The sequence below is a fragment of the Plectropomus leopardus genome, chromosome 17 (assembly GCF_026936395.1).
Source record: "Plectropomus leopardus strain MGB_pleo_1.0 chromosome 17, ASM2693639v1, whole genome shotgun sequence".
Lineage (NCBI taxonomy): Eukaryota > Metazoa > Chordata > Actinopteri > Perciformes > Serranidae > Plectropomus > Plectropomus leopardus.
The window spans coordinates 8,368,325-8,396,189 of NC_142192.1; the positions used below are offsets into that span (position 1 = coordinate 8,368,325).

General features: G+C 39.5%; 1 long non-coding RNA gene and 1 other non-coding gene across 2 annotated transcripts in view; one reads left to right on the top strand and one right to left on the bottom strand.

Annotated features, from left to right (window-relative positions):
• Positions 1–308: 308 nt before the first annotated feature.
• trnah-gug (transfer RNA histidin (anticodon GUG)) lies at positions 309–380 on the bottom strand. The gene has a single exon. It is a non-coding gene; the product is annotated as a tRNA-His (tRNA).
• A 17,114-nt stretch (positions 381–17,494) lies between these two features.
• LOC148186602 (uncharacterized) overlaps positions 17,495–27,865 on the top strand; it is a 61,440-nt gene continuing 51,069 nt past the window's right edge. Inside the window, exons 1-2 of the long non-coding RNA XR_015779446.1 lie at positions 17,495–17,872; positions 22,384–22,639. This is a non-coding gene — a long non-coding RNA (uncharacterized LOC148186602). The remainder of the gene's footprint in view (positions 17,873–22,383; positions 22,640–27,865) is intronic.

Below are 27,865 nucleotides of genomic sequence, written 5' to 3' on the forward strand. Positions count from 1 at the left end.
AAGAATGACGAATCTTTGAACAAAACCGTTTTTAGGCCAAATAAAGAGCTATTATAAATGATTCACATTTATTAAATGTTACCACAGATATTAAGACTTATCAGCACAGACAAATTTCCTGTTTTGATTTGTAATACAGATGAAACTTGTGTAGGCATAAGTAGTGATCAGTTAATACAGCAATCACAGCTGGAAGTAGAATTCGGAGACTTATCAATAGCTAGCATTTCGGCGAGGTTGTCAAATTGTAGGGATTGTCATTATTTGATAGTTTGCACATGCAAGTCCATCTCCCCTTCAAAATTGGCTGCCGTGACCCGGATTCGAACCGGGGTTGCTGCGGCCACAACGCAGAGTACTAACCACTATACGATCACGGCTGGCCATCTGCTCTGATCGACACAGTGACTGTTTAGGGTCTTGTCTCCAAATGTGATCGTCTGCCACAAACTGATTGCCGTGCAGCTTGTTAAACCTGTATCGCCCAGTATTCACGTCTTCAGCTGCTCTCACATGGATCAGTCATAGCATGTAAATACACATATCTTTATGTCCGAGCATATGTATGTCTTTGTGAAACGTTAAAGTTTCTTGAAACCAAACTTTCACGTGTTTGCGATTTATAGTTTGATCATGCATGACATTTACGCGGTTAGAGACAATATTGTTGCTCCCGTTGTTTGTATGTGTTTAACATGTCTAAAATCTTGATTACATTTGGGTAAGTAGTCTATCATACTTTAAAGATTTGGAAATGTAAAGATAAAGGTATTATCTGCTATTATCCTTATGAGCCTGCATTATATCACCTGCTCTGTGCCCGAGATTTTAACCGCTCCAGTCCTTTTTACCTCCTTTTACCTGTTGAAATATTTTTTTCAGAGCCAATACAACACATAAAAACCTGCCAAAAAGAGATAGTAGCTCCTATCTTGTCACTTAAAGGTTGTTTCTGCCTCAAAAGGACTTGATTCATAGTGATATATTTGACAGATTATAGCTCACCCAGTCCTTTTTTTTTTACCTGTGTAAATACTTTTAAAGGGCCAATGCAATGCATAAAATGCAGTTTCTTACTTGCCAATAAGTAATTGCAGCTCCTATCTTGCCAATGAAAGGCTGTTTCTGCCTCAAAATGACTTGATTTCATTCATAGTGATTATATTTGACAGATTATATAGCACAACAGTCCCTTTCTACCTGTGTAAATACCTTAAATGCAATTTTCAACTTGCCAAAGAGTGATTGCAGTTGCTATCCTGTTACTAAAAGGTTGTTTCTGCTTCAAAATAGCTAGATTTAATTCTTGGGGGTTTTATTTGACTAATTGTAATCACTCCAGTCATTTTTAACAGAGTAAATACATTTAAAGGGCCAGCGCAAAGCATGAATACTATTTTTAACTCACCAAAAAGTGATTGCAGGCAAACATAATCACTATAAATGAAATTGAAAGTGATTCTGAGACAGAAACAACCTTTCAGTAACAAGATAACAGCTGCAATCACTTTTTGGCAAGTTGAAAATTACATTTTATGCATTGCATTTGTCTTTTATGACTGGTTATAATCTCAGGCACAGAGCAGGTAATATAATGCAGGCTCATAAGGATAATAGCACATAATACCTTTATTTTTACATTACCCATCCGTGAATTATGATAGACTACTTACCAAATATAAACAAGACTTTAGATATACAGTATTAAACACATACAAACAATGGGAACAACAATATATTCTCTTATTGTGTAAATGTCATGCCTGGTCAAACAATAAATCCAAACACATGAAAATTGGGTTTCAAGAAACATTAAAGTTTCACAAAGACATACCTAGGCTCCTACCACGGACATAACGTTATTTGTATTTACATGCTATGACTGTTTGATCCATGTGATCCATGTGCTAATACTAATTTCTCCCTCATAACCTTAGGGCATATAAAAATGAGTCCATAAGTTATATTTGTCTTTGCTTTACCTATTAATGGTGGTAAGGAATCTATGTTCTTTTTGTTTGTTTTGTTTTGTTTTTGCGATATTTTTATGATATTTTTCATGCTTTTATTGTGTTTTTATTGTTCGAGTGAATGTGAGCCGCCGACTGCTTTAATTTCCTCCAGGATAAATAAAGTATCTATCTATCTATCTATCTTATCTATTTATCTATCTGTCTGTCTGTGTTTCTGTCCTTCCCTCCGTCTGTCCATGTCAGCATCTATTATACTGCTCTCCAGGCACCACGTACATTTAGGCTATCAGTGTAGTGGTTGTCATGACTGTGTAATGAGTCATTCCAGTATTTCAGAAAAGATTATACCATTAATCCAAGCTCATCCAGCTTTGGTTGCATAAGACTTTTCTGTCATGACCTCCTACACCAAGGCGAGGCAAAGACACGTGCTGCACTTTTTCCAGCTTTCCAGTCTGTTGTCGTCCACTTGGGATTTTCACAGCCATCACCAAACCTCCCTTTAACCCACATCGACCCAATCAACAAGATATAAACTGTTCCAGGGACTGAGGGTTTATTATCATGCAGAGATAATGTATTTCCTGAATGAGAATCTATTCCTGCATTTACATGAATTAAAAAAAATGCAGTAATTACATTGAAAATTATTTTACAGAGGTCGTGTGTTAAACACCAAGACTAATAAGCTTGTCAATACAAGCTCATCAAGGGTTCTAGAGGCTGAAATGATTTAACAGCTAACACCAATTTTTCCCACATAGCCTTAGAGCATGTATGGCCCAAATCTAACAGTCACAGTGACATTCAATCAGTGACATTTTACCGGAGACACTACTTGTCCTCAAAAGACATCCCAACCTACTTCAGTCCCTCCTGTGCTGAAGAAGGTCAGTCTCGCCTGCCTCTGTGAGCTCAAGCCAGTGGCACTGACCTCAATATTAATGGAGTCCTTGTATCCCTCTCTTTTCTTATCTCACATGTATTACAGCCTCACTCCTTGACCCCCTGCAGTTGGCCTGCGGGGTGAAGTGTACCGCCGTGTCAACACGGTCATAATTTGTCCGAAAACTCCTGTAACCTCAATGACTCAGCCATCAGGAGATTATATGTGGAATATACATTAGCAGTGAATTCAGCATCATCATCCTGAAAGTGCTCCGCGGGCAAAATTCCCAACTGAACATCACTTCATAAATCTGCTGCTGGATGATATTAGACTTCCTGTATGAAGCGTGACCTCACCTTTGCTGTATCAGAGATGTGTGCTCTTTCCACGACACCACTCACTTTGCACAGGTGACTCATCTCTTGCTCCATGTCTGTCAGATGGCTTATGACCTTTTTGGGCATCATCAACACAAATAAAAAGAAATATAGCAGCTGAAAATACTGCAAAAAACAAGGATGCAATTGCATAGAGAAATGCCACAAAGACATTTTTTAAATGGTTATCCCCCTGAATGATATTATTAACCTTGAATTCTTTATCCTGTGGTATTTTTTTCTTGTTATTTGGTGGTTTTCTGCAGTCCTTTTTTATTTGTTTGACTTGTTTGATCTTTATTATATTGACAGCTAAATGTGATGAAAGCTTTATCTGTATCTTTTTGCTGTTTTTCATGACTTGAAACCAATGAAGTCTCCTCAAGTCTTGCGCTTAAGTGTAATTTTGAGGTACTTATATTTAAGGTATTGACATTTTACTTCATAATTCTAGCCAGCTACATTTTTAGGGACATACTGTTAATTTTTTTGATTACAATGCATTTATTTGATATCATAATTTTTTTTTACTTTAAAATTCAGATTTACAGAAAGCAGAGTCTACTTGTGGAGAGTGCCACAAATCTATCCTGATCTCATTCCTTCTATCTGCTTGTCTTTTTCCATAACACTATTTCACTGTCTTTATATTTCAGAAACCTGCCCTCCAATAACTCCTTTCCTACCAGAAATATACAAATGTAAGTATTATATTTTACATAAAAGTAAAGATTCAGTCGAAAGTTAACAACAAAAGATGAAAAGAAATTTCTGTTGCAGAGCTTTGCACTACCAAACGAAGGCAAAAAACCAATAGTAATCTTTAAAATAAGTAAATAATAAGTAAATATTTGAATATTTCTGGGGTTTCAGTGAAGCCTGCAGATATCTAGGTAACAGATATCCTGGCTAAGACTTCCTCTTTTGTTTACCAGTCATTGTTTTCTAGATACCTGCATATGTATGTAAATACATTTTGAAATAAACTAATAAAAAGCTTAATGGCCTTCGGGTTCTGAGATTGAATCTCGGCATTCTGCCTCTTTTGCTTTCCACATAGACTTTCATATCTGCATGCAACCAAAGCCTGTACACTGATGACCGGTCAATACCACTGGGACTACAAATGGAAACCCTAGATTCTGCATACATATGCAGGTATGTGTTTATAGAGATAATTTTGTGACTCTTGAATGCATGCTCAATGTGTATGTGTATGGGGGTTGCAGCTGCTGTTGCTAGAGAGAGTGCAGAAAAGGAATTAACTGTTGGTTTGGTAACACAGTAAGAGCTCAGTGGTGCAGTTCAAACCAGGGGACAGCATTTTTTTATCTAACAGTTTTAACATAAACAATTATAATTATCATACAACCCCCTAGGACTTTTACTTATTGGAGTATTTTTGCATTGCTTATAGTACTTTTACTTTTAGTGCAAAAGTATGGAACTGAATACTTCTTGCGACACTGTCCAGGTATCAATGTGTTTGGATGTCCTTGATGATATCATATTAATATTTGGTGTCTCACAAGTTTTAAATTTTATTTTGATGACGTATCCCATTATAGTAATGATTGAAACTCAAACCATAACAAGTGCATGGATCAGAGGGATCTGCATTACAATCAAACCTCCCAAAGTAATGAAGTCCTCAGTCACTGTTGCTGAGCCTTTGGGCGGAGCAGCATGTCAAGAACAGTCCGGAAAAGAGAAATGCAAAGCAAAAATGGCATCATTTTAGATATATGACCAAGAGGAGGGCAGAACTTCCAAACTTTCCCCTGATGTATTCCACACCCATTCACTTGTCAGATGTGATTAAAAGGCCTCAGCCGTTCCCATCCCAGTGATGTACTTGTTCCCTTCCCTCAGGAAACCTGAGTCACATACATTAGCTAAATTGCTGAATTTTTGGTCTCCTGTGAGCCGGCAAGCAGGCAAAGATCCTCAGGCAGGTTCTTCTAACCGTCCCTCAGTCCCAGTTTGAGACTAAAGGTGACTCGACTTTTTGCTCTCAGGGCTTCTCAACTCCGAAACACCCATTCAGGGAATGAATGCTGGCAGATTCAGTCCTCTTCTTACTTTTATGCAGAAAAAGTTGTCAGTCAATACAGTGAATATTTCCATTTTCTGCTACATCATACTTCTATTCTACTACATTTCAGCTGGAAGAATTTTACTTTTAAATTTATTACATTGTTTTGGACAGTTGTAGAGTTTACAAAACGTGATCAGTTTACACCAGAGTTTTGTGTTGTTTAGATTTTATTTTCATTTCATCTGTAATCTTTAAAGAGTTCAGTTTAGTTTCAGTTACACACCAGAGTGGGTTAGCTCATTTCAATTTAGATATTACTATTTATAATTTGTTTGTTCCGGTATTATTATTATTATTTTTATTTGTTTTTACGGTAATATGGGGTCATTTTTCAGGGGTAAGATATAAGTTCAAAATATTTATGACAACTAAAACAAAACACTTCATAAAATGAATTGACTCACAGTCTTGTCAACATCTCAGTCTCATTAAACATATGCACAAATGACAATTGAAAACATATAAAATTAACAATATTTCCGGTATATTTAAATTTTATTTTAAATTATTATAAATTATATCTTTTGATATATTTTAGTTTGAAATTAAGTCTGGTCTATTTCATATATTTTTGTAATAACCTTGGTGGCAGTAGTTAAACCTTTCACCACTCGGTGGCAGAACAGCTCCATCTACACAAAAACATATGGCTGAATTCTTTCATTAACCATTCTGAGACTGCCATCACCTCGCTCTTTCTCGGTTTCCGTCTGTCTGTCTCCGTCCTTCCTTGATACTCTGCGATGATCCATAATCACCACTCCGTGCGTCTCCATCAACATCCATCACTCTTTATGGAGTTTCGCAGTCAGGGGCGCAGAGGAGAGGGAGAGGGTGAGAAAAAAAAGAACAGCCTTCCAGTCAGGGGCAGAGAGAAGGCTACTCAGCACTCTATTTCCAAATGACCTCCCAGATAGAAAGAATGTGTCCCTGTCCACACATTTTCAATTGCCAGTCTTGGAGTATTAACCTGACACCTCTTGCTCTTCTGTTGGTGGTGGAACCCTGCTGACCTGCTCCCTTTATTTGAATAAATTGCCTTTTTAGATCAACTTTCTTTATACTGTTTCTGAACCTCACCACTGCTGTCAGATACTGAATAAAATTTAGTTATGTCATCCAGATAAAAGGAGTTTACTCTGATATGTTCTGCGACACTTTGCTGTCCTTGTTCTTCTTGTGTATATACATAAAGAGCCATGCAAAAAAAAAAATAAAAACTTGTATGTGTGCACATACTTGGCCCATAAAAGTGAAATATGTCCAAAAACATGGGAGTATGCAGGTGTTATTATACCTCACATTAAAGCTGCAATATGTGGCAAAAAAATATAAAGCAAAAATGCAAATCGGATATGTCATAGCTACAGTATATTACACATTGTTATTCTGTTTTTGGGGGGACTTAATAGAATTATCTTTTGCGGAGGCCTGGGCTCAGCAGCAGGGAGGTAGTTGCAGACAACGCCAAGAAATTAAATGACAGTTAAGGTAAAGATGTTGCAGAAATAACAAAAGACAAAAGTGGGCGTCATCTTCGCAGTTTTTTAGGCTCCACTCAGCCGCTGGAAGCCACGGATGTGGCACTCAACTGCTGCAGCACTTTGATTAAGGCTTAGGTGATGGTTAGTCACAAAGGTTAGTCACAGCAGCAGGGGAGACAGACCCTGTGGATGTAGGAGGATGACTTCTTCCTCTCTCTAGTATGACTGCTTATACTGTTAATCCAATTGTATCATGGGAGCAGTAAGACAGAAGAAAAGCTAAAAAAATAACTTATTGTTTGCTGTGCTGCATTTGACTAACCACCCATATATTACTGTAGGTGTGTGCCTAAAAAATTCATCATAGGCAAGGCGCTCTCACTGAAAAAATGGCCATAGGTTGTACATGGCCAAAAATAACACAAGCGAGTATTTGCCTCCCATGCACTTACATTCAGTGTGAGCAAAGGAGTGAATAAATTATGAATAAATTTGCTTCTGGTAGAAAAGGAAATTTGCATCTTTGCATCATTTTAAAAATATGTGTGGAGGGGACATTTAATGTTACGATATTGTATGATATTGGCCACAAAATGCACTGATAACATCATGTTTTGCAGTAGTTCATTAGCCTGCTAGCTCACATTAGCTAGGAAGTTAGCTTTCTGTGTGCGACCCACATTCAGCAGAAGTATCACCTTGGCGAGCGATGGTCACTTACCTGCAGTTGCTTACACGTGGTGATGCCCATATCGATCAAGTGAGGCAATGTTACATAAAAAGCGACAAATTCAGTATGATGTTGAATAAAGGATGGGTGAAAGGGGTGGTGGATGGGTCAAACAAGCACAGGATTTTCACCTAGGAGACCATTGTTTTTGGCCCTAAGCCAGCGTTGACTTCTTTTAGTAACGATGTAGCGTGGTATGCAAGGACGTGTAGCATTCTGTGTGTGATGTCTAACACGCAACGTACATGACATTGTGCTGGTAACAAGGTTACTATCTAAAGTTAAATCATGATTTTTTTCCTAAACTTACCCACCTAGATTTGTTGCCTAAATCTAACTAAGAAGTTGGGTAGCAAAATGGTGGTGATTTTTTAACATCAAGGATGTGCCTAAAATTGCAGTCATTAGGATGATAATATCTGTTGTTTGGGGGATGATCCCATACGTTGTTTCGTAAGTCAGTGGAAATTGAACTTTTCTGTTGTTAAGGTATAAGAGAGCATTTATTTCCCAACACCCTCACTGTGTGCAGAGCATGTGATCCAAAATGTTCCGCCAAATTTTGCAGCATTTAGAATGATGCAGATTAAAAATTATTTTTTAAAAAAAGGTCAAGCGAGATATGTGTGCAGTGTCATTAATATATTGAAAAAAGGACAATAATTGAATATTCTGGCTTCATCTAACTTGTCAAGTAATGTGTCTTTGTCATTTGTCATGAATACCTCAAATGAAATCCAACCTGTCCTTTTAATGTTCATAATATGGGCTACATTTTTAATATTAGCCTGCCCCATATTATGAAAATTTAAACTCTGAAGAAAATGATGCTTTCTTGCTGCTTATGAGCCCAGGACTGCATCATCCTGTGCAGGATTTGAGGAGGTGAACAGAGCCTTCCTACAAGGTGCAGAGAGTCCTGCCAAGTGCACAGGCGCATTAAAGAATCTTTCTGTGACACGCACACTGTAGAGATAAGGCTGAAAATCATTGGAGTGGTCCTTTAGGCTAGACAGCTTGCATCAGTCAAGCTGTCCGGTGCCCAACATCGGAGGTTCTGGTTGTAGGCTACTGAGCAGCAGCTCTCAGCTGTGAGGGAGTGTAACTTTGAGAGTTCGACGCAGGGTGGGGTGTAACTGAAAGAAGAGCGAGCGTGTTCACTCAACCTTTTCTGGGTCAATAGCACTAAAAAAGCCACCAGTCTCCCTCCTCTCATCTCAATCAAAGCTATTGCATTAGTAATTTAGAGCGGGCATTAAAAGGAAAATAACTTGCCTCATTTAAATGCTAATTTGTCTTCAGCTGAAGATTCAGTACAATGGCAACAGGTTGGCAGAATATGGAGTATATTGTGTGAGAGCTCATAGATCAGACACAAAGACAGTTTCCCACCCACGTTTCTCCATAAAAATCTTTTATTTCTTCATGCATCTTTTGTAGCCCAGCAGTGCTGTATAAATACACAGGAACCAGTGGTCCGCACTGCTGCCGTGACTGAAAATCATTACTGAGGCGTCTTTCTTCAATCACACCTTCTCTGTCAGTAGTGACAGTAACCCCCTGCTTCTGTAGGTACGCTGCTATCTGCCAGTGTCTGTACATGTTTTTTTGTTTTTCTTTTTAATACCATGACGCCATACAGCAACAGTTTCTTTGCAGTTAATTTTAGGAGCATAATTACATGCACATCAAATGTAGTGAAAAACAGCACTGATGAAGAGTGACCCCTGCAGTCTGACTCCAGACCAAAAAATCACATAGATCGACAACCAATAAGCTTGTACATACAATAGCCACATCCATGTACCCGTATGTTAGTATGTGTTAACAGAAAAATATGATGCATATGTAAGGATATTTTTGGGTGCAATGTAATACATAATAGTGTTTTTTGTCATGTGCAATATTTCAACATTTTTTTTTGGTCACCATTTTACACTCCCATGGCATCAAAATAATTTGCTTGGGCAGTGTCCCCGTTGTCCTCGATTTGTGCCTGTGTGAGACGTGCTTTCAGTCATATCCACTGTTATCATCTGCTTCACTATTAGATGCTCAGAGCAACAAATGTAGTATAAAGAGCGTGAAAGTGTGCTCAGCGTAGACAAGAGGGGCAGTGGACTGGTCTAACAAACAACAAAATAAGTTGCGGTGTTTGTGACAATCAGATGTTTTTTACTAACACACTGCAAACACTGGACTTTGACCCAGGAACAAACATTGGACTTTGACCCAGGAAACCTATGTTTGAGACCAACAAAAAATAACACTGGTACAGCATTCCTTCCCCTTTAAAGCCAGGTGTTTTTTTTAGCAATATTTGTAATGTTTTTCTAAGCGTAACCAAGTAGTTGTGTTGCATAAACTTAATCGCTGACCCCTTATGTGAGTCATGTCATGCAACTCATGTCAACCACAATCTTCTCCTAACCATGACACATTTTAGACCCATAACAATACGACTTCTGCTATTTTGTTTCACAGCTGATGCAGCAGCCAAATGAAACTAGTTTATTCTGTTAAAGCACTTGCAAGCTTATTAAATGGATGAGATTTATGGCATCAGGATGGGTCAGTCACATTTTGGTGAGGAAGACCTCAGACCTGCATCAGTGGGAATATTGCTGTTGAGTGTTGATTGTGACTTGTGTTAAATAAGCTTTGAAGTTTCGGTTGTCGGTCTTCACAGAAAAGAAGACTATGTAAATGACCTGCCTCTGGTTCTCAGAACGCTGCTGTCTTGGCGAGATGAGCCTTGCGGACTTTGTCTTATTACTCCATCTAATGGCCGCTGCATATGAGCTCCACAGGTTAGTAGTAAACCAAGTAGTTTAGTTATCTAAACCTAACTGTGGACACATTCTTACCCCAGACCCCTTCTGCTGCAAGAAACAACGCACTGCCCCTGGCAGCAATGTCAGAGTATGACAAGAAGGAATTAAATGACATTGTTTTTGATTAATTTGATGTATTATCGTTTCTGTGCTCCTGCAGTGTTACTGTAACTTTTATTCAGTTTCCATTGTGTTCTGATTTAATTGCTAATAGTTTTGGGATGTATTTCTCAGGTTGATGGTTAGCTACTTCTTTAATATTGATTTTAATATTGATTTCAATTAATTCCTCCCTTCTCTGTTTCATTTGTCCTTTCTTTCCTTTAGTGCTTTCTTGCCTCCTTCCATCTTCCTTCATTCCTACATCTGCTGTTTTGTTTTTGTTTTTGTTTTTTAATGGCATATAATCTTTTCTGCTTTTCATTCTTCCCACCTGCCTGCAATCTCTACGTCATCCTCCTCCAACGCAATATTTCAGTTGATTTTTTTTGGCCCCTTCTTTCATTTGTTTCTCTCTTTCTTTGCTCCTTGCTTCATCTTCCCTCCCACAATTACTTCTTTCCCTCCTTCTTGTCTTCCTTTAGTGTTTCTGCTCTGTTCACTGCTTCTGCCCTTTTTTCTCTGCCATCGTCCCTCTTTTTGTTCTTGTTTTGCTTCCTCTTGCCTCTCTTTCTTCCCACCTGCCTCTCACCTTTGTCATTATCTTTCCATTGACATTTTTTTAAATGATACATTTCTTCCCTTCTCCCATCCTCCCATCACTTCTTCCTTCTCTCCTCTCGCATCTGTCATGGTTCTGGATTTCCTTCTGTTTTTTTTTTTGTCCTTCCAGCATTCAATCTTTCTTTCCTTTATACTTCATTTCTCACATTAATTGTTCCTTCTTCCTCCCTTCTCATCCTCCTTCATCCTTTCCTTCCTTTTGCCCCATCAGCTTGCCTTTAATTTTTGTCCAAAATCCCTTTATAAATCCTTCCTCCTTTCTTTCCTCCTCTCTTTCCTCCATGTGATTAAACCCCCCCACACACACACACACTCTGAGGATATCTGTCTAATGCTGCCACTCTCCCATAGTCTCCCACACTCTTCTTTTTAATTTCTCCCATCTCCCTCTCTTTGCCCCGCTCTCTCACCGTCTATCTGAATCTTTAACCTCTTTCAATCTGTCTCTCTGTGTCATCCTCTGTCTCTGTCACTATTTCTCTCTCTCCGTCACTCGCCGTCCTCTCGCTCCATCTTTCTCATTCTCTCTGTCGCTCTGCAGCCACCCTCGCTCTGTCTCTTTGTGATTGAGCGAGTTGAGAAGTTGGTTGGATACCCTTCTACTGTCCTCCAAGGTTAACTACACACACACACGCACACACACACACACACACACACACACACACACACACACACACACACACACACACACTGACCTCTTTGTGTACATCACTGGCTCTTACAGACCTTTCAGCTCTTTTTTTATTTGACATGCTTGACTTACGTAATGCATGGCGAACATCTATTATCACACAGTTACCTTCTGTGTGTGAGTGCGCAGGTGTGTGTTTGCATGTTTGTATGCGTGTGTGAGAGAGCAAGTGTGCCTTGCTCATTTAGATTGTGGACCATATGAATTTCCATTATGCAGAGTTGACAAGGAAATGGCCCAATTTTTAATTGGCAGGGATTCGCCTGCGACACAAGGTCATTGGCTGATAATATGTCAATTATGTGTCACACAGCTGAAAGAGTGAGAGAGAGAGAAAGAGAAGAGGAGCGAGCAGAGGATGGACATGGCCTCATTTGACTTGTCAGCCATCTATCCCAGTAGTAATCTGAGACACCAATCCACCCCAAACACATACACACACACACTATCACACACACACATACACATGCACACACGCAGGGCAAAGTCACCTCCAGGCACAACAGCAGGAACTCTTCAAAGCACCAGTCAACTCTCTTTCTTAAGCTCTCCCTCTTCCTCCCTCTATTTGGTCCGCATGCAAGCTCAGGTTAAGACGGCTGTTAAATGTGGGCTACTGAGGAGATGCAGCATGATGTGGGTTGTAACTTCATGCTTAATCTATATTAACCCAATCATTAAATCATCTGTTAAATTACCCTAATCATCATCTCTCGCTGTCTTTTCTGTTTGTTATTTCTGTATCCAAACATGCATTTCCCCCATTTTTTAACACAAAGTTAATTTGACTCAAATAGACAGATACTTTCTTGTTTTTCATAGAGAGAATTTGTTTCCAAAACCTGTGCACACAGAAGAACATTAACCCTTTGGGCCCTTTGAGGTCTCTCTTCCTCATAAGAAAATATTGATTATCAATTTTAGTAGGTAAACTGACTTACTATGTTTTGTCAATTGCCTAGCTTAATTTTTTTTTAACTTTAAAGTGAAGGCATGTAACAATAAGTGGGAGCGAAACATCAATGCTCCACATTCATCGTCAGATATAAAAGAAATAAATCCAGGTCGTGCCAAAAACTCTCCATTACTCTATACATTAAATCTGGTGATAACTTTTCCACCAAAAAAAGTTAACTTTTTTTGCAAAGTGTAACTGCTCATGTGCATTCTTACCATGTGCATTAAAAAACAAACACACGATAATGTTCTCCTTCTTTACCCTGTTTTTTTATTTCTCTTTATTTCTCGGTGCTGCAGCTCTTTCGCTCCGCTGAGCTTTTACTCAGATGTGACTTCAACACTTTCACAGACCAGTAGCCTCCATACTGTGACTATGAGTGTAAAGCTTCAATTGTTTCTCTCTTTATCTCTCCACCTTCTCTCCACTTCCTCCTCCGTCTCACCCTTTCTCCTCTCTCAGCCTCAGCCCGGCTCTTTCTCTTTTACTCCTCACCTTTTTTCTTCACATCTCACCCTAATTTTTTCTCATTCCTCGTCTTTTTCTCATTCCTCGTCTTTTTCCCTTTCCTCTCTCATCCTCTCAGAATCTTTTCACCATGACATGTGTGTCAATTTGGATGAATGTGGATTCTCGTTGCTGTGGCGATGCTGAAACAGGTGGATCATGGAGGGAAGGCACGATGGAGGGCCGAAGGGACAGATGTACCAAGCGAGAGATAGCGGAGGAGAGATGGAGAGACATCTGATGTTCTCTCGCTGGGGCAGCCATGAGTGTAGTTACAATCTGTAAACACACACACACACACACACACACACAGTTGAGAAATGAACACAAGGGAAATCTGTGCCCTCTCAAACAGAGAAAATTAACACAACAGGAAATTGCTTTTTGCTTTCTGTGCAAATATGACAGTGTATCCCTTGATGAATGATATATAAATGATATGTGTAGTTTATTTAGCTACAGCGGAAGACAGAGAGCTGACATTAGGATAAATAGTTAACAAGAGAAAATTAAAACATTTTTTTTAATTCTTAACAGTTTGATATTTTGACAAATACGTATTTCTGCTTTCTTGACGTGAGTTTAATAAGATCAATACTACTGTCATGTCTTTTAGTTAAATATGAAGCTAGAGAGATTAGCAAGATATTAGTTTAGCCCAGCACAAATACTGCAAACAGAGGAAATCAGCCATCCTGGCTCTGTCTGAAGGTAACCAAATCAGCATAAAATTTTGAAGAAAAACTAAGCTAAAAATGCAATATATATTAACTTAAAGTGAATCCTTAAAGGATTTAGTGACATTAAGCAGTGAGGTTGCAAAACTGAAACTCCTCCCATGTGCCAGGCATGTCAGAGAACTACAGTGGCCAACGCAAAAATGTGAATGGCTAGAACCATGGCTTGATTTCTCCGTTATGGACTTCTGTAGGTCAACATGGCAGGACTCTGTGGTGGAGGACCTGCTCCAGAAACAGCTCATTCTAGGGTAATGAAAAGACAGTTTCTGAGTTTCAGGAGATTCTGAAGTAATGAAACATAGCTATGAATATTCTATTCTATTTCTGTCAAAAGATGTCCTTAAATCCAATATACTCAGCCTTTAATATCACAGAAAAATAAACTGCTGAAAATGTTAGCAAACATGTCACAACTCATAAACTCTGAGCTTTTAAAAAATTTACACTCATGAGGTACTGAATATCATAACGGCGGGGCGTCCATATGGACTCCTCTCGTAAGCACGACCCCACTGAAAGGCAACAATTCACTTGGCATTGATCTTCTCATCTAACTCTCCACCTGAGAGAGAATGAGCATGTTTCATAAAATGTTAAATTATTCCCTAAAAACTCTAATAAACAAATCCGCACATTACACACAAACACAAAAAAGAAAAAGAAAAAAAAGAAAAAAGAAGAAAAACATTTTTTTTTCCTTTCACGCTCTTGCAAGACTCTGACAGACTGTTCAGGCAACCGTGGCATCCAAGAGATCAAACACCATGGCAACAAGTGGCTTCTGTGATCACTGCGGATACGGTGAGACAGCTGACCACTTTGTAGTGTCCATTTGCATGTACTTTGTGTGTGTGTGTGTGTGTGCATACTTACAAGGTTCGTTTAGTTGTACAGGAATTTGAGGAGATGTTAAAGTGTGTGCGAATGTGTCTTTTCTTGTGTGTGTGTCAAAAGAAAAGAAAAAAATTATACGTCTGTGTGTCTTTATTCAATCATGTGTGCGTGTGTGTGTGTGTGTGGTGTGTGTTTGTGTTTTTCGTGTGTCCACATGTGTGACTGTCTGCAGCTGAGTGTCTCCCCGGGCTCTTTTCTGATAGACCACTACTGGATGTTGTGGAGATGAAAGGGATGCTGGGAACTCATCTCACGCTATGAATCCTGGGTAAGTAGCGTGTGATGTGAGTACATCCTCATCACTCAGTGAAAGAAGGCTTTCATCCCTTATCCGTTCCCTCTATCAATATCCCCTCGTTCTGTCTACTCTCTTCGTCCTCGCCCCCATTTCTTTCTTCTCTCCCTCATCTTCAGTTTCTTCTTTTTTCAATTGTATTTTCTTTTCATTTCTTCATTCTCCTCATTTCATCTATTTTATTCATTTTTTTTATAAAGGTCTCCTCTCCTTCACTTTCCTTTTACTCAACGTCTTTAAATTTTTCCTCACTCATCCTCTTGTTTCCTTTTTTCCACTCTTCTTTCCTTTGTTTACTCACCTCTCCTTTTTTCCATTTTAACTCAGTTCTTCTCCCCTTCTCTTTTCTTTCCTCCCCTTAATTTATTTTACATTTTTATATTTTCTCTTCTTCCTCCCAATGTCCTTTCCTTTCATCATCTTCTCCTTTCTTTTCCTTTTGTTTTTCTTTCATCTCCTTCTTCCTTTCCTCCCTTTAACTCTTCCCTCTTCTTCTACTTTCTTTAATTTTCTTCAGCTTATTTGTCCCCTCATCATCTTTCCTTATTATTCACTCTTATCAGTGTTACTACATTTATTCTCTCCCCTTTCTTTCTTTTCCTTTCCTTTTCTCATCTCCTTCCTTCTTGCTTTCCTCTCCTTTCCTTTCTCCTCTCTGCCCCTTTCTCCTTTCCTTTTCTTTCCACTCGACTCTTCTACACTTTTCTCCTCTCCTGTGAACATAAAATGATCAAAGTACCCATTCTGGCCATGACAGTTCAATTTTACCCGGGCACACACACACACACACACTCTTGCACGTACAATTCAAAGGGTGTACATGTGGTTAGCGAGCCTATATGCGTCAAGATGGTAGATTTTGTATGCTTCTGCTTGAACAAGTTAGATAAGTCAAGTTTCGAATCCTAAGTCTTATGATTATTCTAGTAAAAAGGAGAATTGACTTTGGCCTTTTATAACCTCCAACTTTTAGATTTTATGGACAAAACCTGGATGAAAACTTACTTCACAAAACGGCCCAAAAGTTACTGCCTCGATTACCTTTCTCAGTCCACGAGTCGAATTGCCACTGGGCAGGACACTAAGCCGTGGAGCTGCTCTGCAACAGAAGGCTTTATATAGGGAGCAGCTTTCAGGAAACTGACAAAGCACAATGTATGGCTTTATGTTTCATCACCTTTCTTGGCTTAAAGTTGCCAGAAATCATGTTACTGATCATGTGTAGGAGTCAGGAAGATAAAAGATTGCATAATAGATTTGTGTCCAAGCCTACCCCGACTTGCTCTGATGTCATGAAAAAGTGGACGGCGATAATCTTGTGACATCGAGGCGGCCGCAGATTGTAAAGCCAGGCGCCGCAGTTGCCCTCCGCCGACTGCTAACGCCTGGCTCTCAGCTGATCAAACAGCTGATTGGTTCAGATGTTGGCTTACCAATATGATGTGTCAGATAAACATTTTATTTTTGTTGAATTTCAGAGATTTAGAATTTGTCTTATTTGAAGTTATTTTCTTTCTGTTAACAGAGTACATGTTGTGACTGATGGTGACATGTTACAGTCACAAAGCCTAAATACATTTGTCATAAACAACATAGAGTCTATTGTATAGTATCCTAATTATTTTAAAGCAAGACTGAAAATAAAGAATAAGGATTAAACAGCACAGAGACTTGTGGCTCAGTAGCCTGTATGCGATGTGAGGATTCTTAAAATAACATCTGTACAGATGTGAAGCCCTGAACATAGGCTGTCTGACTGATCTGAGACATGCTGTGATGGTTTTGATGTATTGATGTAGTATTTTGGGAAGATAGGTGTGCTCAGCGGATTTATATACAGCAAAAAAAAAAAAAAAATGATATAATGCTGATTTACATGACAATTCATGTAAATGAAGGCTGAACCATGAACAGAGATAACAGATCAAATCTAACAAGATGTGAGTGCCTCCCCGACTTCCTGTACAGACTGAAGGCTGCTGGAGGAGTCAGAAAACTGTCTAACTTTATCACAGCTGTTTGTCACCACCTCCTGCTGTGGCCGCCTGCTCTTGTCCACTGTCCAGGCGAGGCGCAGCTCAGCTCAAATGAAACTATTGTCACAGTCTGCTTTGCCTCTCTCCTGCTGCTGTGGGATTTTTTCCATTTACTCTACCCCCACCCCTCTCTCCACCTGGCCAATCCCCCTCATCAGCCTCATCACCTCCACCTGGTGCTCCCAGATGCTCTTCATCTCCAATCAAACCAGTATTTAAGCAGCCTCACTCCCCTGTCGGCCTTTTTTCCTGGTTTCGACTCGGCTCGCTTCTGACCACCTCTCCTCATCCCCGCGCTGGTAAACCTAACAGCCACAAGTTTTTCCTGTGCACTTCCTGGTTTTCGTCTGCCTGTGACTGTGCGGTGTTCTACTTCTTCGGCTCTGTTGAGAGAGATCGCCATTCTTCGGGCCGTCCTCAAAGCCTCCCGCTTAGCAAAACATCTACTCTGTGTGAGTGCTGCTAGTGTTTATGGTTTTGATGGTACATCGATTTTTTCCGCCTGTCCTCGTTGATCCCGCTGCCTGCTCCTACTGGATTCGTCTGCTCTGCTTCCTGCCTGATGCTAACTCTGCTTCCTCCTCGACTACAAGCCCTGCCTGCCCCTCTTTGCAGTCCCCACTTTTCCCACAAGCTCCCTGCTGTAAGTATTTCTGCAACTTACCTGATACATTCACCTGCCAGTCCGCTCCATGTTTATCATTTCCCCACTCGAACTCTGAACTATCACCTGTGAATGTGAGTTCACCCCAGTCCCTCTACGAGCTCTGCTCAACCCTTGAACTCTACTCCACCCTTGAACTCTGCTTGACTGTTGAATTCTGCTCCACCCTGCGCTTGGGTCCTACCAAACCCCATTACAGATTTACTGGTGAATTGTAAGTATATTTTCTCTAGTGTATAATTGCCTGAAAATAAGCACTGTTGAGTTTTCCAAACCAAAGAGCTGCCATGTTGCACTGCCATGTTTTTACAGTAGCCCTGAACAGACATCCTAGTTACTGACTCTAGAGGGTTCCATTTGCATTTCAGTGTCGGCCGCAATACTTCTATACACTTTGTACACAAGCAAAGTTTTAGTTGGTTGCAATCTGTCACCTCAGCTGTTAGATGCCATTAAATCCTTTAAAGTGCATCCTATACGTCACAGTCAAACCAAGATAATAAAAGCACATGTCATTTACTGCCACTCCGGACACTGGCAGACCCCATTGGGAATCAAACTCAATTAGTGCTGCAACTAGGTATTTTCATTATTGATTACTTTGTCAATAGCCTAATTTTTCAATTGATGTTTGAAGACATATAAAATAAAGACAGCATCACAATTTCCCAGTGCCCAGGTCATGGCTCATTTTGTCCTACTAACAGTCCAAAAACCGAAAAAAAAGTTACTTTTACAATGATATGAAAAGAGAAACGCAACAACCTTTACACTGAAGATGCTGGAACCAGCAAATGTTAATTAAAAGTAGCAATATGACAATGGAAAAATATTGTGACATGTGAAAGTCCTGAATTTAATGTCCTACTTAAAGGTAAACTTTAGTTTTGGACCTGGATCCTCTGTATTTTCCCATATTTTTATGTGAAAGTGACTACTACATTTCTTGAAATTGGTTCAGTATTGAGTCCACTGTAGCCGCAAAGGTGAAACAGACTGCAGTGTGATCCCCACAGGTAATTGTGCACAGTCTGTTTTTGCCACGGTCAGAGAAACTAAACATTTTTCTTTCCCTTTTGCTGATCTGGTCTCATGTATTTAGCCATGACACTGAAATTCTTTTAGATAACATTAAGCTGTGCTTTAAATAAATAAATAAAAAAAAAACCCACAAAAAACCCAGTTGTCCCATCAGTCACATGGAAACAAAACATGGGAAAATAAGGTCCAGATTCAAAAGTACAGACGTTTCACTTTAAAGTAAACATGTATTTGCATTAAAAACTTAAAATAACAAGTAAAAGTGCTCAAACTGCAGAATTGCACATATCAGAGTACATTGTGTCAATGCATTATTGTTGTGGCTGGTAAAGGTGGAGTAAATTTTAACTGCTTTGTATAATTTCTGGTAATGTTATCAAAAATAATACATCAGGATGTATTTGTTTTTGTATTTTTAAATCTGAGTCTGCAAAGTAATTGTTGCTAATGTGGGGCAATCTCTTGTTCACCTCCCAAGTCCACTATCCATACACAGCTTTCCTGTCAAAAGGTGAAAAATGGCCCAAAAAATGTAAAAAAAAAACAAACCCCAACAGCTTGTAGCTAATGTTGTCAAATGAGGTGTCATACAACATTTGACGATTGTTTTTTTTTAATTATATTGTGGTAATTTCTTAACCACCAATTTCATTGCGTTCCTACAAAATGAAACAATGTGTGTAAAATGTCAGTATATGTGGTGAACAGTGGTATTGTGTTTCAAAATCAAGTCCAACTTTGTGAATGTAACTCGTAAAGATGGTAAATACCTGGAATAAACTGGGTCACAGGGGACAATTGTAAAGATGCCACAGCAGTTAGTGTGGGTTGTGTGCCATAACTCTAAAAAGAGAGGACAGTCGTACCACAGCTGGAAAGCCAACCACCCACTGTTGGAGCACTGGGAGTACTCTACCTATGAGAAACATAACACAAACCAAAGCTTCAAATAAAAAGACCACACTCACAAAATGTCCCATCACAAACCATTATCACCATCAAATGTGATTCCCAGTAACTCCCAGCACCCCAACCACACCTGAGACTGGAGGCTCCCACCAGCCACAGCACCATAGACAAAAGGAGACAGGAGGATTAAAACCCTAAACTATATCAAATCAACCCAACAATTAACACTAAAAACAGCAAGATAAATAGGACTAATACATTGAAATCATAAACATCAGTCAGTGCTTTGCCAGTAAACAAGAGAACAGTCTTTAAAAACTGAATGTGATTAAACCATTGATAATATATTTGTTTAACTGATACTTTTCATACCTCTGCACCACCTGACAGCCTCTGACCCTACAATAAAAGTTAAGGCAAACCCATTACATCATAAAAAAAAATACCTCAGGGTGTTTGCAACCTTACATTACCCAAACAATAAAAATACTAAAATTAATATAAAACATAATTGATCCCAAACCAGCCACAGGTTTTGGCATACCAGAGCCACAAGTGTACAGCACAACAGTCTCAGCAACACAGAGGGAGAACACAAAGCACCATCATGTCTGAATATAGAGGTAGCCTGCAGCTCAAGAGCCTACTTCTAAGTTTATAGCTTGCTCCTGATTGGCTAATGATCCCTGCATGGGTACTCCTGTCCAGTCACGCCCCCAGAAATCATACAAAGGGGTGGCCAGATGGGGCCACTGAAAATCTTGGGATGGTCCGCCAAAACCAAAAGCCAAAACTGAATTTCATCACTTCAATTATGCTTTTGAATTATATAGGCTGGTTGAAAACTATGACAATATAAAGAGTTAAGGAACTGCATACTGTCAGATTTTTTTATTTTTTATTTTAGAGTCAATTTTATCAATTATGTGATGTGCATAGACTTATAATGGTACAACCTGAGTTCCACAGCAACCCTGCTGTTGTGTTATGTATCTGCATTTATTAGGTGATTTATTGTTCTTTACAAAAGGCTGGTTGTCCTTTTTCCCTAAAAAGACAAATATAAAGCTTTCATGTAAAGGTGTACATTGATTATAAAGAATAAACATCTACTGTAAACGAACTTTCTCAATTTTCGAGGAGATTCGTGGTACACACAGAGCCAGTGTCTGAGGTTTTTGATCCACAAGCCAAGGAGACTAGATGAAAAAAAAAACAGACCAAGCATACTTTATGCCTAAAATAGATCAGTAGCTATTAATAGTTTAGTTTATTTCAAACAGGCATATTTTTACAGCGCAAAATGTATGCATATTGGGTATGACTTTAGTGTAGTTTTATTTAAAAATGCTGTGAACGACTTAAAAATGATCAGAGGTACTTGGGGACCTTTTGAAAGAAGCATTTTATGGGGTGTGCTATTAAAACTTTGATATTTAAATGGAATTTCAAAAATCTGCCCATGTAGAGATGAATGGGATATTGTTATGATCTTAGCATATCATCATCATCAATGATAATAATAACTTTAAACTGCTCTTTTGGCCATTTGCGTATAGGTTGCTGAGTTACAAGGTGCACTTGAATGCACCACAGTAGGCTCCCAAAGGCTTTGCGATACAAAGCAATGTAGATTTCAGAATTTACGAGGTGCACCTGAATGTAACATGAAGTCCCTGTTGCTGTGAGTCAAACTTGTGTCATGATGACACAAAAAAGCTGTAGAGACTCACTGCATTGTTTTCTTTTTTTTTAATTTTTGTTTTTTTATTGATTAATTTGGTACAAACATTTTAACTGCCAGTGTAGCGAACAGTCTTCTGAGATTGACTCGCCAAACAATCCAGTTCAAGGGACCCCCGCCCCCCCCCCCAGAGATGGCCATGCCAGTTTTTCCCTCCTAAATTTAGCCTAACTTTGGAATGCTTTTTAGTCCCCTTTCCAACAAGCAATGCCAACATTGGTAAACAACAGATGCCTTAGGTTGTCTAGTTTCAAAAGATTCCACTACCTTTGCTCGAGCTTTAAAAAACGAGTGAGCCACAGCTTCATAAAAACAGCAATGTTGTCCTCAAATTATTTTTGCAATGCCCCCCTGGCGTCCCCTTGGGGGCGCCACTGCATGTCCCCCTGCAAAGTGAGGCCAGATGAAGTTGGCATCTCTTGATTGGTAATGAGGTCCTTGCAGTTTAAAAAATATCTTTCTAAAAATCGTTTAAACTCAAAAGGATGTCTTAGTCCACACCATGATACTACAGCAACCATATCAACCATGAGGACACCACAGCAAATGATGAAGAAAGAAACATTATTTTCCGGAGCTGCTGACGCGTTTGGAGCGCGCAGCGCGTGCTTGGCGCAACTCACTACAACACGTCACAGTTCTCGTCACCAGTGCGGATGCTCAGGTGGTTATAGTTTTGGTTAACCGTAAAAAAATGGATTGGCTGGTAAAAAACGGTAACTAGAAGCTGTAGGAACAACCTGAGAGTTAGTAGATTTATGGATAGCAATAACAGTAGCTTTTGTGGGTTTTCTAGGTAGCCTACTGGGAGTTTAGCAGGTGGACTCTGGACTTGTGAGCATAAAAACTTCGGAGGCCGAGCTGGACTCAAGCTAAACCCGATGAAAAAGAGGACTAACTGCAAGGACTTGATGGACATGAAGAGTTTGACACTTAACCGACGTATCGATGGAGTCCTGTGTGGTGGAGGACCTGATGTCCAGCAGGACATCACATGGCGTGATTTGGAAGAGGTTTCCACCATGAAGGGTGCCTGTTGTCTTCAGTTTCAGGTAGGTTAGACAAACACACCTTGTCTATTGTCCTCTGGCTCTGTGGCTCTCTAAACGGCCCGCCGTGGCTGTCTGTGTGAGAGACGCTGCTATGCAATATTGATGTGATTGTATTGCTTGAAATGGGTGAAATGCAATGCAGCTCGTTTGCTGTTGTCACTGGGCGAGGTGAGGTCCAGAGACTCTGCACCATGCTCAGGACCTTCAGGGCTTTGCATTGTGTGATAGAGGTGTGGTTGCTTGGGTTGCGTTTCTTGCTTTGCTTCTCAGTGAGTAATTAGAGTTAATTTGGTAAGAAACGTTGCATATGGGCCATTTTTGCGTCATATTTTATTGTAAGTCTGATGCATGCATTGGTGCTTTTTGTTGTGGACCTTGTTGAGATATTCTGTGGGCTTCTTGTTTTGCGACAAAATTTGTATTGGTTTTTTAAATTATTAATGTTGCAAATACAAATCAAACTGTTGGTAGCCTACTACTATAATAAAATGAAGTGCTTTTTTAGTTCACAAGTTACATGTTGCTGCAATAAAAAGGAATGAGCAAGGATGAACAGGCTGAAGCTTTATCTTAAGAGATAAAAACAGATGTTGAATTTTTTCCCCTTAATTTAGGGCTTTCATGGTCATGGAAAACCTGGAAGATTTTACAATCACATTATCCAGGCATGGAAAGTTCATGGGATTAGAAAAAGTCATTAAAAGTTTTGGAAAAGTCCTGGAAAAGTAACATTTTGTCATGTGTGATGAAATTGCTGCAGTGGAAAAACTTCCATATATAACTGCAAATATACATTCTGTAGCTGCCAGCACCACGTAGCTCTAAATGTTGTTGATGTTGATGTGTTGTTGATAGTGCTTATTCTACCATCAGTTACATTTTACCCCGGCATTCAGTCTCTCCCTCCATGTATGATGACTAGGGGAAATGCTGCATTAAATGCATTATGGGTCCTAGAAAAGTCATGTAAAAGTCTTGAAACTTTGTTCATGAGAATGTGTTGTAACCCTGTATATTTACATTTGAAAAAGGTAATAAGTGACAGTATATGTTTTCATACTCAGCATATTGCAAAACATATCGTAACTTATATCGTGATAATATTATAGGTGATAATATGGTGGGGAGGGTGCTATGGTGATTCCCATCCCTAATGGAGATTTGGGCTACATTTGCTTTTTTGTTTACGGACTTGGCCTTCTCACACTTTTTCCCTCAACCCACCTAACACTGCGAATCAGTCATAATAACGTACAATTCTGCTTGATACTCGTATCTGTAGCCTTCAGTGTTTTTGTTCTTACACTGTATGCTCACAACTACAGTGCCATATAAGTTGACCTTACTGTATTCTTTTAGGACTAAATGTAATGGACCTGCTGCTTGTGTTAAAGTTACATTAATGCATATATGTTTTGAGGTCAATTAGAGTGTCATGAAAGCTCTACAGAGGTCAAGGAAGTATGTCTGTGCCATCTGAGTTGAAATGCTTTGGGTCAAACTCCAGGCTGCTTTTATGTCCCGGTCTGTCCGTCACAGAGCTAGGAGATGATGCTTTCTTCTTTTTTATATTTTCTAGTGTCTTCCTGTTCTGCCTGCTCATGGCCCTTTTCATCCTTTAAATGCAAAAAACACAAAAGCACATCCACGCGTCTGCTCCTCGCAGTTCTTTTACCTGATGTGTCTTGCAGGCTTTGCACAGTTATTCAGTGTCCTTCCAAAATATATCTAACACTGTTGGTATTAATATGCATGACCAGCTACACTCCAGCTCTATAAACTCAGCAAGCACACGCACATTTTCTTACGGAAATGCGGCTTCTCCAGGTTGAGTTGTTCTTTCCTCATCCTCCTCCTCCTCTCCCGCGTCTGCACTCACTTGTCTCTCTTTCTCCGTCGTTCTCTTACCCTGCTGTCCTCGTCCTCCTCCTCTGTTCCTCTGCGTCACTCTCTCAATACTGATATATGACGCAATGACACAAAACGTGACAGTCAACTTTTTTCCCCTTACTCTATTCCCCTCAGACCTTCCTCTCCCCTCTTCATATTCTTTAATTCTCTTTCTTTACTACCTCTTTTTCTTCCTCTCCTTCTCTTTTAGCTCTCTGTTGTCTGCCCCTCCTCCCCCCTCTTTGCCCTTCTCCCCTCATCTCTCTTCTTCTTGCTCCTCCCTTCCCTCTCTAGAGTCCTCTTCTTTCCGTCTGTTTCATTAACAAGATTTATCTTCTCTAGCAATAACAGTACACACACACACACACACACACACACAGGCGCGTGCATACACATACACACACCACTGTACAGCTACCAGAGCTGCAGTACCACTTTTCTACCAGTTAGGGTCACTGTGGTACTGTGACATAAAGACATAAAGAGCGGGGGGGGGGTGTCGTGTGTGTGTGTGTGTGTGTGTGTGTGTGTGTGTGTGTGTGTCTGAGAATGAGGGAAGTAAGGTTACTAAATGCATGCATATGTGCATGAGTGTGTTTCCATTAGGGCTGACACCTTCTGGTTGGTTGGACGATTAGTTGGTTGATATTTTTTTTCCCCTGTCCGACAGTTTCTGGCGTTATTTTTAATAAGGCTGTGTGTCCACCATAGCATTGTTTTTCCAGTAGAAATCGCCTTGCGCTCTCCTTAAAACGCTCAGCAAGGAGTGCCAGAGCTCTCATGGGGTGCAGCAATTCAGCTGAGACCAAAACCCCCAGGAACAGCTCCGGGCTTTGAAGCCAGTTTTACATCGTGGCCAGTAGGGGTGTTGAAATGGATCGTTACAAAGATGCATCGCAAAGCGCACGTGGACGATTCTGCATCGATGCAGTGACAGCAAGTATCAATTACAGCCACCTTACATTCTTGTTGATTTTCCGCCGGCGGCTGGACAATAAAGTTCTACAGTTCAAAAGAACTTCCTTGTAGCAACCATTAATTTGATGTTTGAACTACGGTTCGACAATTGGCAGGAAGTGTGGGGTTAGGGTTACATAGAGGCATATTTGGCGTTTTGCAGAAAATCTGTGTTGGTGTTTTTATTTTAATGATTGCCGATAAAATTAATTAATAATGAGAAAGTGTGTGTTACACTCAACCAACAGCAGGGAAGACAGTCAGCAATAGATGCAAAGAAAATGTCAGCATGGGAGGAAGTTTTACTTTTTTAAACCTCAGGGTGATTTTTTATTTATGCATTGTTTATTTGAATTTTAACTGTACTTAATAAAAAAAAAGTCACTGGGAACTTGCCATTTATCATATTGAAAGTTTGTTATAGTTTGTTATATTCAAAATTTTAAATTTCAACAGAAATATTTTCATTTTTATACAAATATTTGTTATAGGTCTCATTAACTACTAATGATCAATATAGGTAGCAGCCCTGAAAAAACAATATCAGTCTACCCCTAGTTTAAACGTTTGTGTTAACATTGAAGTATTTTCTTTTATGAAGAAGTGTGCAATATGAACTACTTAAAAGTTTGACGTCATTTTCGTATTTACTGTTGTAAATACTCCTGTTGTCTGCTGTGTTTAGACTCAAGTCTTGTTTGTGATGTTTGCCACACTCAGCACATTCAGTGTGCTTTCTTAGAGCACAGGACGGTTGCTAGAAGCGGCAGCTAGACTTCAGAAGTATTGGTTTTGTTTGTGGAATCGGAACCTTTCAAATTAATTTGTAAAGAAATCTTTAAATAATCAAAAGGGGAGTTCATATTTATCTGACTGCCTGCATTTATTGATGATAAAGTAGCCATTTGCATTAATATAGAAAATAGTAGATGCGATGCATCATGATGCATTGTAGGATTGAATTGAATTGTTATAGAATCGTGAGACCAGTGAAGATGCACAGCCCTAGTGGCCAAACATGGAATTACAGCGTTCAGGTCTGACATGTGATGCCACAGGGCCCAAAAAGAATTTATCCCATACATTTACATTGTGAAAGAGATGTTTGTACATCAGTGGATAGATTTTTTTTGTGTTGATCCCCTCAAAATGACTCGTTTCACTATTGTGATTTTTATCCATTTGTTCCAGTCACCCTCCTAAAGTCTAGAAGAGCAGCACAATTAAATCAATTTTGTACCCATTCAAGTGTAGCAGTGGAGGGCTAAACCGGATATTAGCTGCTCCACTGGCGGAAATCTCCTGTGTGCTTGCTTTTTTTTTTTTAAACAACAATTTATTATTTTACAATAATATTATACCTCCTCAAACATACAATTAAATGAATTAGGAAAAGAGGGAAAGGAGGGGGATTAAAGTAAAATCTATGAAAGAAAGAGAGGATAAAAAGAACAGAAAGTGTGATGGATGCAATATTTTTTATTTATTTATTTTTTGTCACCTCATGCACCACTGAGCGTCTTTCATAGGCATCAGCAGAGTCCCGGCTCCAATGCTGTATCCTGTTCTCTTTATATATCCATGACTTAAACATGGAAGATCTGTGGAAGTAAAAATGCAGCACAAGGTAGTCTTAGTCCCTCCTGTTAAGTCCCTGGAGTCTACTGGTTAATTTCCACCCTACTAGTCCTTTAACAAGTTAGCGCAAAGACCTCGCAACACTATAGCTGTGGCTCTTGCTCTGGATGGAGAGAAAGCTGAAGCAGGTAGTGAGAATGGAAGGGCCGCAGGTCTGTGTGGCCAGCAATATTGATTTTACCTACATTTTTAACTCTTTGCTACTAGAAAAGAAGCTAAATGTGCAGCACATTGTCAGGATGCTGGTGTTTGTAGTAGTGTAAATACGCAGCATTCATGAGTGCCATTGCAATGCTGGCATCAGGGAAAAAAACTCTTTCGTTGACACATAGCTACCAGGTAGAGTGCAATCAGCAGGCTGTGTCAGGCTGATAATCTAGAGATAATGTGCTTTTTGTTCTATTTTTTTTTTTACGTTGACCAAACCATTGGCTTCAGAGAAGGTAAAATTTCAGTCAACCAAGATTTTCTTTGGCTCACAGCTCTCGTTTCCTTGAATCTCCCAGACTGCAAACTGGCATCACAGTAACATAATTTAAAATGAACATCACCCACACTGAATAAATGGCATTGTGCTTAACCTCTTCCTTTATTTTCCAATTCATTTATGTTTGAATCCATAATACACACTCATGCTGCCTTAATGCCTTCATGAAGGCCACAGCTCAGCCTGTGTGTGTGTGTAGATAAAAACCATCAAGGTCCCCGATATTCTCATTGCATGCGAGTACTTTAGATTCA